The following is an 8994-nucleotide window of genomic DNA, read 5'->3' on the forward strand; positions in this document are numbered from 1 at the left end:
TTAGAAAAGGCAGAGAAACCAAAGATCAAATTGCCAACATCCATTGGTTCATTGAAAAAAGCGAGAGAATTCCAGGAAAACATCTACTTTGGCTTTATTGATTACACCAAATCCTTGCGTGGATCACAACAGACTCTGGAAAATTCTTAAAGAGATGAGAATACCAGACCACCTTACCTCCCTCCAGAGAAATCTGTATGCAGATCAAAAGGGAACAGTTAAAGTTGGACTTGGAACAAGAAACTGGCTCTAAATTGGGAAAGGAATACATCAAGGCTGTATATTGTCACCCTGCTCATTTAACTTATATGCAGAGTACCTGATGTAAAATGCTGGGCTGGATGAAGCAAAGCTAGAATCAAGATTGCTGGGAGAAATATCAGCAATCTCAAATACACAGATGACACCACCCTTATGGTAGAAAGCAGAGAAGAACAAAAGAGCTTCTTGATGAAAGTGAAAGAGGAGAATGAAAAAGTTGGCTTAAAACTCAACATTCAGAAAACTAAGATCATGACCTCTGGTCCCATTGACTTCATGGCAAATAGATGGGGAAATAATGGAAACAGTGACAGACTTTAGTTATGGGGGCTACAAAATCGTTGCTGGTAGTGACTGCAGCCATGAAATAAAAGACACTTGCTCCTTGGAAGAAAAGCTATGACCAACCTAGACAGCATATTGAAAAGCAAAGACATTATTTTGCTGTCAAAGTTCTGTCTAGTCAAAGCTGTGGTTTTCTAGTAGTCATGTATGGATGTGAGAGTTGGACCATAAAGAAAGCTGAGCGCCAAAGAATTTAACTGTGGTGTTGAAAAAGACTCGAGAGTCCCTTGAATTGCAAGGAGATCCAACCAGTCCATCCTAAAGGAAATCAGTCCTGCATATTCATTGGAAGTACTGATGCTGAAGCTGAAACTCAAATACGTTGGCCCCCTGATTTGAAGAACTGACTCATTGGAAAAGACCCTGATGCTGGTAAAGACTGAAAACAGGAGGAGAAGGGACGACAGAGGATGAGATAGTTGGATGGCATCACCGACTCAATGGACATGAGTTTGAGCAAGCTCCAGGAGTTGGTGATGGACAGGGAAGCCTAGCATGCTGCAGTAGGGGTTGCAAAGAGTCGGACACTACTGAGCGACTGAACTGAACTGAATGATGGGATACATGAGTCTTTTTCAATTTTGGTTTCCTCAGGGTATATGCCTAGGACTGGGATTTCCGGGTCATATGGTGGTTTTATTCCTAATTTTTTAAGGAATTTCCATACCATCTTCCATAGTGGCTGTATCAATTTACATTCCCACCAACAGTGCAAAAGCCTTCCCTTTTCTCCACACCTTATCTAGAATTTATTGTTTGTAGATTTTTTGATGATGGCCATTCTGACTGGTGTGAGGTGATATCTCATTGTACTTTTGATTTGCATTTCTCTAATAATCCAAGGAGATCCAACCCATCCATTCTAAAGGAGATCAGCCCTGGGTGTTCTTTGGAAGGACTGATGCTAAAGCTGAAACTCCAGTACTTTGGCCACCTCATGCGAAGAGTTGACTCATTGGAAAAGACTCTGATGCTGGGAGGGATTGGAGGCAGGAAGAAAAGGGACGACAGAGGATGAGATGGCTGGATGGCATCACCGACTCGATGGATGTGAGTTTGAGTGAACTCTGGGAGTTGGTGATGGACAGGGAGGCCTGGCATGCTGCGATTCATGGGGTTGCAAGAAGTCGGACACGACTGAGTGACAGAACTGAACTGAACTGAATAATGAGTGAGTTTGAGCATCTTTTCATGTGTTTCTTAGCCATCTGTATGTCTTCTTGGAGAAATGTTTGTGTAAGTCTTTTCCCCGCTTTTTGATTAGTTTCTTTGTTTTTCTAGTATTGAGTTGTATAAGCTGCTTGTATATTTTGGAAATTAATCCTTAGTCAGTTGTTTCATTTGCTATTTTCTCCCATTCTGAGGGTTGTCTTTTCACCTTGCTTAGTTTCCTTTCCTGTGCAAAAGCCTTTAAGTTTAATCAGGTCCCACTTGCATACTTTTGTTTTTATTACCATTACTCTAGGAGGTGGGTCATAGAGGATCTTTCTTTGATTTATGTCATCTAGTGTTCTGCCTATCTTTTCCTCTAAGAGTTTTATAGTTTCTGGTCTTACATTTAGATTTTTAATCCATTTTGAGTTTATGTTTGTGTATGCTGTTAAAAAGTGTTCTAATTTCATTATTTTACATGTAGCTGTCCAGTTTTCCCAGCACCATTTATTGAAGAGGTTATCTTTGCCCCATTGTATATTCTTGCCTCCTTTGTCAAACATAAGGTACCCATAGGTGTGTGGGTTTATTTCTGGGCTTCATATCTTTTTACATTCATCTATATTTCTGTTTTTTCTGCCAGTATCATACTGTCTTGATGACTGTAGCTTTGTAGTATAATCTGAAGTCAGGAAGGTTGATCCCTCCAGCTCCATTCTTCTTTCTCAAGACTTCTATGGCTTAGGGGTCTTTTGTGTTTCCATATAGTTGTGAAATTTTTTGTTCTAGTTCTGTGAAAAATGCCATCAGTAATTTGATAGGGATTGCATTGAATCTGTAGGTTGCTTTTGTTAGTACAGTCATTTTCACAATATTGATTCTTCCTACCCAGGCACACAGAATATCTCTCCATCTATTTATGTCATCTTTGATTACTTTCATTTCAGTTCAGTTCAGTCACTCAGTCGTGTCTGACTCTTTGCGACCCTATGAATTGCAGCATGCCAGGCCTCTCTGTCAATCACCAACTCCCAGAGTTTGCACAAACTCATGTCCATTGAGTCAGTGATGCCATCCAGCCATCTCATCCTCTGTCATCCCCTTCTCCTCCTGCCCCCAATCCCTCCCAGCCTCAGAGTCTTTTCCAATGAGTCAACTCTTTGCATGAGGTGGCCAAAGTATTGGAGTTTCAGCTTCAGCATCAGTCCTTCCAATGAACGCCCAGGACTGATCTCCTTTAGGTTGGACTGGTTGGATCTCCTTGCAGTGCAAGGGACTCTCAAGAGTCTTCTCCAACACCACAGTTCAAAAGCATCAATTCTTCAGCACTCAGCTTTCTTCACAGTCCAACTCTCACATGACCACTTGAAAAACCATAGCCTTGACTAGACAGAACTTTGTTGGGAAAGTAATGTCTCTGCTTTTGAATATGCTATCTAGGTTGGTCATAACTTTCCTTCCAAGGAGTAAGCATCTTTTAATTTCATGGCTGCAATCACCATCTGCAGTGATTGTGGAGACCCAAAAAATAAAGTCACCCAATGTTTCCATTGTTTCCCCATCTATTTGCCATGAAGTGATGGAACTGGATGCAATGACCTTAATTATCTGAATGTTGAGCTTTAAGCCAACTTTTCCACTCTCCTCTTTCACTTTCTTTTTTTTTTTTTTCTTTTTAAGGATTATAATATAATATGGAATCGTTTATTGACTGATAATATAATGTTAAATTAAAAATCAAATTATAAAATAATAGATCCAGCACGATCTCATTTTCATAAAAAGAACAGCCATGTATACAGATACCTTGATCTAACTGTTAATAGTGGTAGGATTATGGATGATTTTATTTTCTTTGCAAGTCTTCATATTATCTGAATTTTAAAAAGAATAACATTCATTAGACCCATTATTTTGTGACTTACACATGATTTCCATTTTGAAAAAAATCAAAAAGACATTAAAACAACTTTTTCTGTCACAAAACTTCACTTGAACAACAGGATTCACTTAGATAATATCAGAAACAACCTGACTTTCTGATTCAAGTGGGCTTCTTAAAAAATGATCATGAGGATACCTTTATTTCTGTGCAAAATGTATTATTTTATTTTAATGTCCATAATTACCCATTAGTCTTCTCTCTCCCCTGATTCAAATTCCTTCTCAGGATATGGAGAACGGAACAGACTCTAATTTCTTAGTCTATCCTTTTTAGCTGAAGACCAAGAAATTTACTTTAACTTTTACTTTAATTATAAAATAAAAATATAATTTTATTTATAAAAATAAAATTAAAAGGTAATGGATTTCTCAATGTAAGACAATGTCAGTGACTGGTACATTTCAAGTACCTTCCTCACATTGAAGCAAGGTTGTAAAAGTGAAATTTCTCCCAATAAAACACTAAAACATTACCAAAATTCTAAAAGTTTATCCACTTTAAACAAATACTTTCAATGGCCTTATAGGTTACAAAACTATAATTGGACATTTTAAGATAAGCTTATAATTTTCACTTTTAAAAGACATTACTTTATACAAATAAGACATTTACAGATGATAATAGCTACAGAATCTGGGTATCTTAAAAGGTTAATGTAATTGCACTTACTTCATAAAATAATTTGCATTATTGTGGGGAAATAGAAAATATATTTGCATATAAATTCCTTTTCCCAACTAAGTATAATGAAACTCTCTAAGTTTCATTAAGAGTCAGTTTAAAATAAAATTTAAAAATAGAGAGAGAGAGAGAAAACAGGGCAAATACTGTATATGGCTGTCTGTCTCAGTAATATTCACTGTGTTGTTCCTGCCAGTTTCAATCCATGGACACAAAGACCTCAGCACCATATTAAGAAGTTATACTGTGACCTATAAAATGTGACAGACCTGGGAGAACTAGTACACCATTATTCCTTTTCAGTAAAAGCCTAACACAACAATTGATCCACTTTGTGCCTCGGAACCATAATCATATGTTACAAGTCATTTACAATACAAACTGCAATGAGGAACGTGTGCTGCACAGCTGGGCTCTTCGCGTTCTTTGGAAGCTCAGAAAGTTCAAGGATGTCTGATCAATCTTCATTTCAGATCTAGTAGCATAAAAGCTGGGTTTTCTAAGTAGGATTTCCACAAATTAGAGAAGCGTGACACTGTAGCACCATCGATAATTCTGTGATCAGCCGACCAGCTCACATTCATTATCTGGGCCTTACAGACTTCCCCTTTCTCGTTAAATCGGGGAAGGGCCTTAATTGTTCCCAGGGCCTCAATTGCCACTTCAGGTGGAAGTATCACTGGTTTGGCATAGGTACCACCGATTGATCCAATGTTGGAAAGAGTGAACGTTCCTCCTATAAGGTCATTAGTGCTGAGCTGACCCGCAGAGCCCAGTTTCTGGAGGCGGTTCAATTCAGTGGCAATCTCAAATATGGAGCGGATCTGAACGTTTTTCACATTAGGTACAATCAAGCCCTGCTCTGTATCCATCGCTATTCCAATGTTATGAGAAGCCTTGTATGTTATGTTCTGGCAGTTTTCATCCACAGAAGCATTAAGAATAGGAAACTGTAGTAATCCCAAGGAAGCAGCTTTTAAGAAGAAGGGCATAAAGGAAAGTTTAATTCCACGAGCAAAAGCAATGGGTTTTAATTCTTCTCGTAGCTTAACCAGTTCAGTAAGGTCAACCTCATCACAATACCCAAAATGAGGTATCTTCAGGGCTGCAGACATGGTCTTGACCATTGCTTTGTGAAAGCCTTTCACGGGTTCGGTTCTGTCTTTGCCTATGAACACTGGAGGCTTTGATATTGGAATAGGAATAGTTCTGTCTTTTGGTTTTGGTGGAGGTGGCATAATTTCAGCTTTTGGTGAAGGAGGAAGTATAGCTCCTGTTTGCTTTTCCAGATAGTTGAGAATATCTTCTTTAAGTATTCTGCCATCTTTTCCTGAGCCAATAACTTCACTCAGCTTAATATTGTTTTCCATTGCAAGGCGACGAACTGCAGGAGTCGCCAGTGTTTTCTGGCCCTTTATCTCTTGGTGTGTGTGTTCATCATGGGACACAGCAGGGGTTTCAACAACATCTTCTTCTGAATCATTCTTTAACAGTTACTTCTCTAATACCTTCTCCAATGTCTGAGAGTTTGAACTGAACAATCTGTCCCTGGAGAGCAGCAGTTGTTTTTAGCCACTGATGTGGATGACTGTACTTGAATGGAGGATAACCAAAGAAACACACATATTTTGGCTTCAAAACATGAACATTACCACATGTTTGAAAGTAGCGGACACAAATCAGCTGCCCCGCAGCCCGGCTCCAGGTCTCCTCTTTCACTTTCATCAAGAGGCTTTTTAGTTCCTCTTCACTTTCTGCCATAAGGGTGGTGTCATATGGATATCTGAGGTTATTGATATTTCTCCTGGCAATCTTATTTCCAGCTTGTGCTTCTTCCAGCCCAGCATTTCTCATGATATATTCTGCATATAAGTTAAATAAACAGGGTGACAATATCCACTAATGTCTTATAATTTTCTGTGTACAATTCTTTTGTCTCCTTAGGTAAGTTTATTCCCAGATATTTAATTTTTTGTTGTAATGGTGAATGGGATTGATTCCTTAATTGCTCTTTCTGATTTTTCATTGTTAGTATATAGAAATGCAAGTGATTTGTGTGTATTGATTTTGTATCCTGCAACTTTGCTAAATTCACTGAATCAGATCAGATCAGTTGCTCAGTCGTGTCCGACTCTTTGCGACCCCATGAATCGCAGCACGCCAGGCCTCCCTGTTCATCACCAACTCCTGGAGTTCACACAGACTCATGTCCATCAAGTCATTGATGCCATCCAGCTACCTCATCCTCTGTAATCCCCTTCTCCTCCTGCCCCCAATCCCTCCCAGCATCAGAGTCTTTTCCAATGAGTCAACTCTTTGCATGAGGTGGCCAAAGTACTGGAGTTTCAGCTTTAGCATCATTCCTTCCAAAGAAATCTCAGGGCTGATCTCCTTCAGAATGGACTGGTTGGATCTCCTTGTACTCCAAGGGACTCTCAAGAGTCTTCTCCAACACCACAGTTCAAAAGCATCAATTCTCCAGCGCTCAGCTTTCTTGACAGTCCAACTCTCACATCCATACATGACCACTGGAAAAACCATGGCCTTGACTAGACGAACCTTTGTTGGCAAAGTAATGTCTCTGCTTTTGAATATGCTATCTAGGTTGGTCATAACTTTCCTTCCAAGGAGTAAGCGTCTTTCAATTTCATGGCTGCAGTCACCATCTGTAGTGATTTTGGAGCCCAGAAAAATAAAGTCTGACACTGTTTCCACTGTTTCCCCATCTATTTCTCATGAAGTGTTGGGACCGGATGTCATGATCTTCATTTTCTGAATGTTGAACTTTAAGCCCGCTTTTTCACTCTCCACTTTCATTTTCATCAAGAGGCCTTTGAGTTCCTCTTCACTTTCTGCCATAAGGGTGATGTCACCTGCATATTTGAGGTTATTGATATTTCTCCCGGTAATCTTGATTCCAGTTTGTGTTTCTTCCAGTCCAGCGTTTCTGATGATGTACTCTGCATAGAAGTTAAATAAACAGGGTGACAATATACAGCCTTGACAAACTCCTTTTCCTATTTGGAACCAGTCTGTTGTTCCATGTCCAGTTCTAACTGTTGCTTCCTGACCTGCATACAAATTTCTCAAGAGGCAGATCAGGTGGTCTGGTATTCCCATCTCTTTCAGAATTTTCCACAGTTTATTGTGATCCACACAGTCAAAGGCTTTGGCCTAGTCAATAAAGCAGAAATAGATGTTTTTCTGGAACTCTCTTGCTTTTTCTATGATCCAGCGGATATTGGCAATTTGATCTCTGGTTCCTCTGCCTTTTCTAAAACCAGCTTGAACATCAGGAAGTTCACAGTTCACGTATTGCTGAAGCCTGGCTTGGAGAATTTTGAGCATTACTTTAGCTCTAGTAATTTTCTGATACTATCTTTAGGGTTTTCTATGTGTAGTATCATGTCATCTGCAAACAGTGAGAGCTTTACTTCTTCTTTTCTGATCTGGCTTCCTTTTATTTATTTTTCTTCTCTGATTGCTGTAGCTAGAACTTCCAGAAATATGTTGAATAATGGTGGTGAAAGCAGATATCCTTGTCTTGTTCCTGATCTTAGGGGGAATGCTTTCAGCTTATCACCATTGAGAATAATGTTTGCTGTAGGTTTATCATATAAGGTCTTTACTATCTTGAGGTAGGTTCCTTCTATGTCCATTTTTTGAAGAGTTCTAAACATAAATGAGTGCTGAATTTTGTCAAAGGCTTTTTCTGCATCTATTGAGATGATCATATGGTTTTTTATCTTTCAATTTATTAATATGGTGTGTCACATTGATTGATTTCCATATATTGAAGAATCCTTGTATCCCTGGAATAAACCCAACTTGATTATAGTGTATAAGTTTTATGATGTGTTGCTGAATTCTGTTTGCTAAAATTTTGTTGAGGATTTTTGCATCTATATTCACCAGTGATTTAGGTCTGTAGTTTTCTTTTTGTGTTGTCTTTGCCTGGTTTTGGTATCGGGGTGACAGTGGCCTTATAGAATGAGTCTGAAAGTGTTCCTTCCTCTGTAATTTTTTGAAAGGGTTTTCGAAGTATAGGCATTAGCTCTTCTCTAAATGTTTGATAGAATTCTCCTGTGGAGCCATCTGGTCCTGGGCTTTTGGTTTTTGGGACATTTTTGATCACAGCTTCAATTCAGTGCTTGTAATTGGGTTGTCCATCATTTCTCTTCCTTCCTGGTTCAGTCTTGGAAGTTTGAACTTTTCTAAGAATCTGTCCATTTCTTCCAGATTATCCATTTCATTGCCATATAGTTGTTCTTAATAGTCTCTTGTAATCCTTTATATTTTTGCATTATCTGTTGTAACCTCTCCTTTGTCATTTCTAATTTTGTTGATTTGATTCTCCTCTCTTTTTTACTTGATGAGTCTGGCTAAAGTTTTGTCAATTTTGTTTGTCTTCCCAAAGAATCAGATTTTATTTTTATTAATATTTTCCATAATTTCTTTCATTTCTTTTTTAATTTATTTTTGCTCTGAACTTTATGATTTCTTCTACTACTTTTGGGGGGTTTTTGTTCTTCTTTTTCCAGTTGTTTTAGGTGCAAAGTTAGGCTATTTGATATTTTTCTTGTTTCTTGATGTAGGATTATATTGCTGTA

At 38.5% G+C, this 8994-nt stretch overlaps 1 pseudogene across 1 annotated transcript; it reads right to left on the reverse strand.

Moving 5' to 3' along the window:
• Positions 1 to 3440: 3440 nt before the first annotated feature.
• Positions 3441 to 6091, reverse strand: LOC147355126 (lipoamide acyltransferase component of branched-chain alpha-keto acid dehydrogenase complex, mitochondrial pseudogene; annotated as a pseudogene). The gene has a single exon (XR_015143945.1). The product of XR_015143945.1 is annotated as a lipoamide acyltransferase component of branched-chain alpha-keto acid dehydrogenase complex, mitochondrial pseudogene (transcript).
• Between the last annotated feature and the right edge of the window lie 2903 nt (positions 6092 to 8994).

The sequence above is a fragment of the Bos grunniens genome, chromosome 17, assembly GCF_055505025.1.
Source record: "Bos grunniens cultivar Pamir isolate PY7600 chromosome 17, Bosgru_T2T1.0, whole genome shotgun sequence".
In the NCBI taxonomy this organism is placed as follows: Eukaryota; Metazoa; Chordata; class Mammalia; order Artiodactyla; family Bovidae; genus Bos; species Bos grunniens.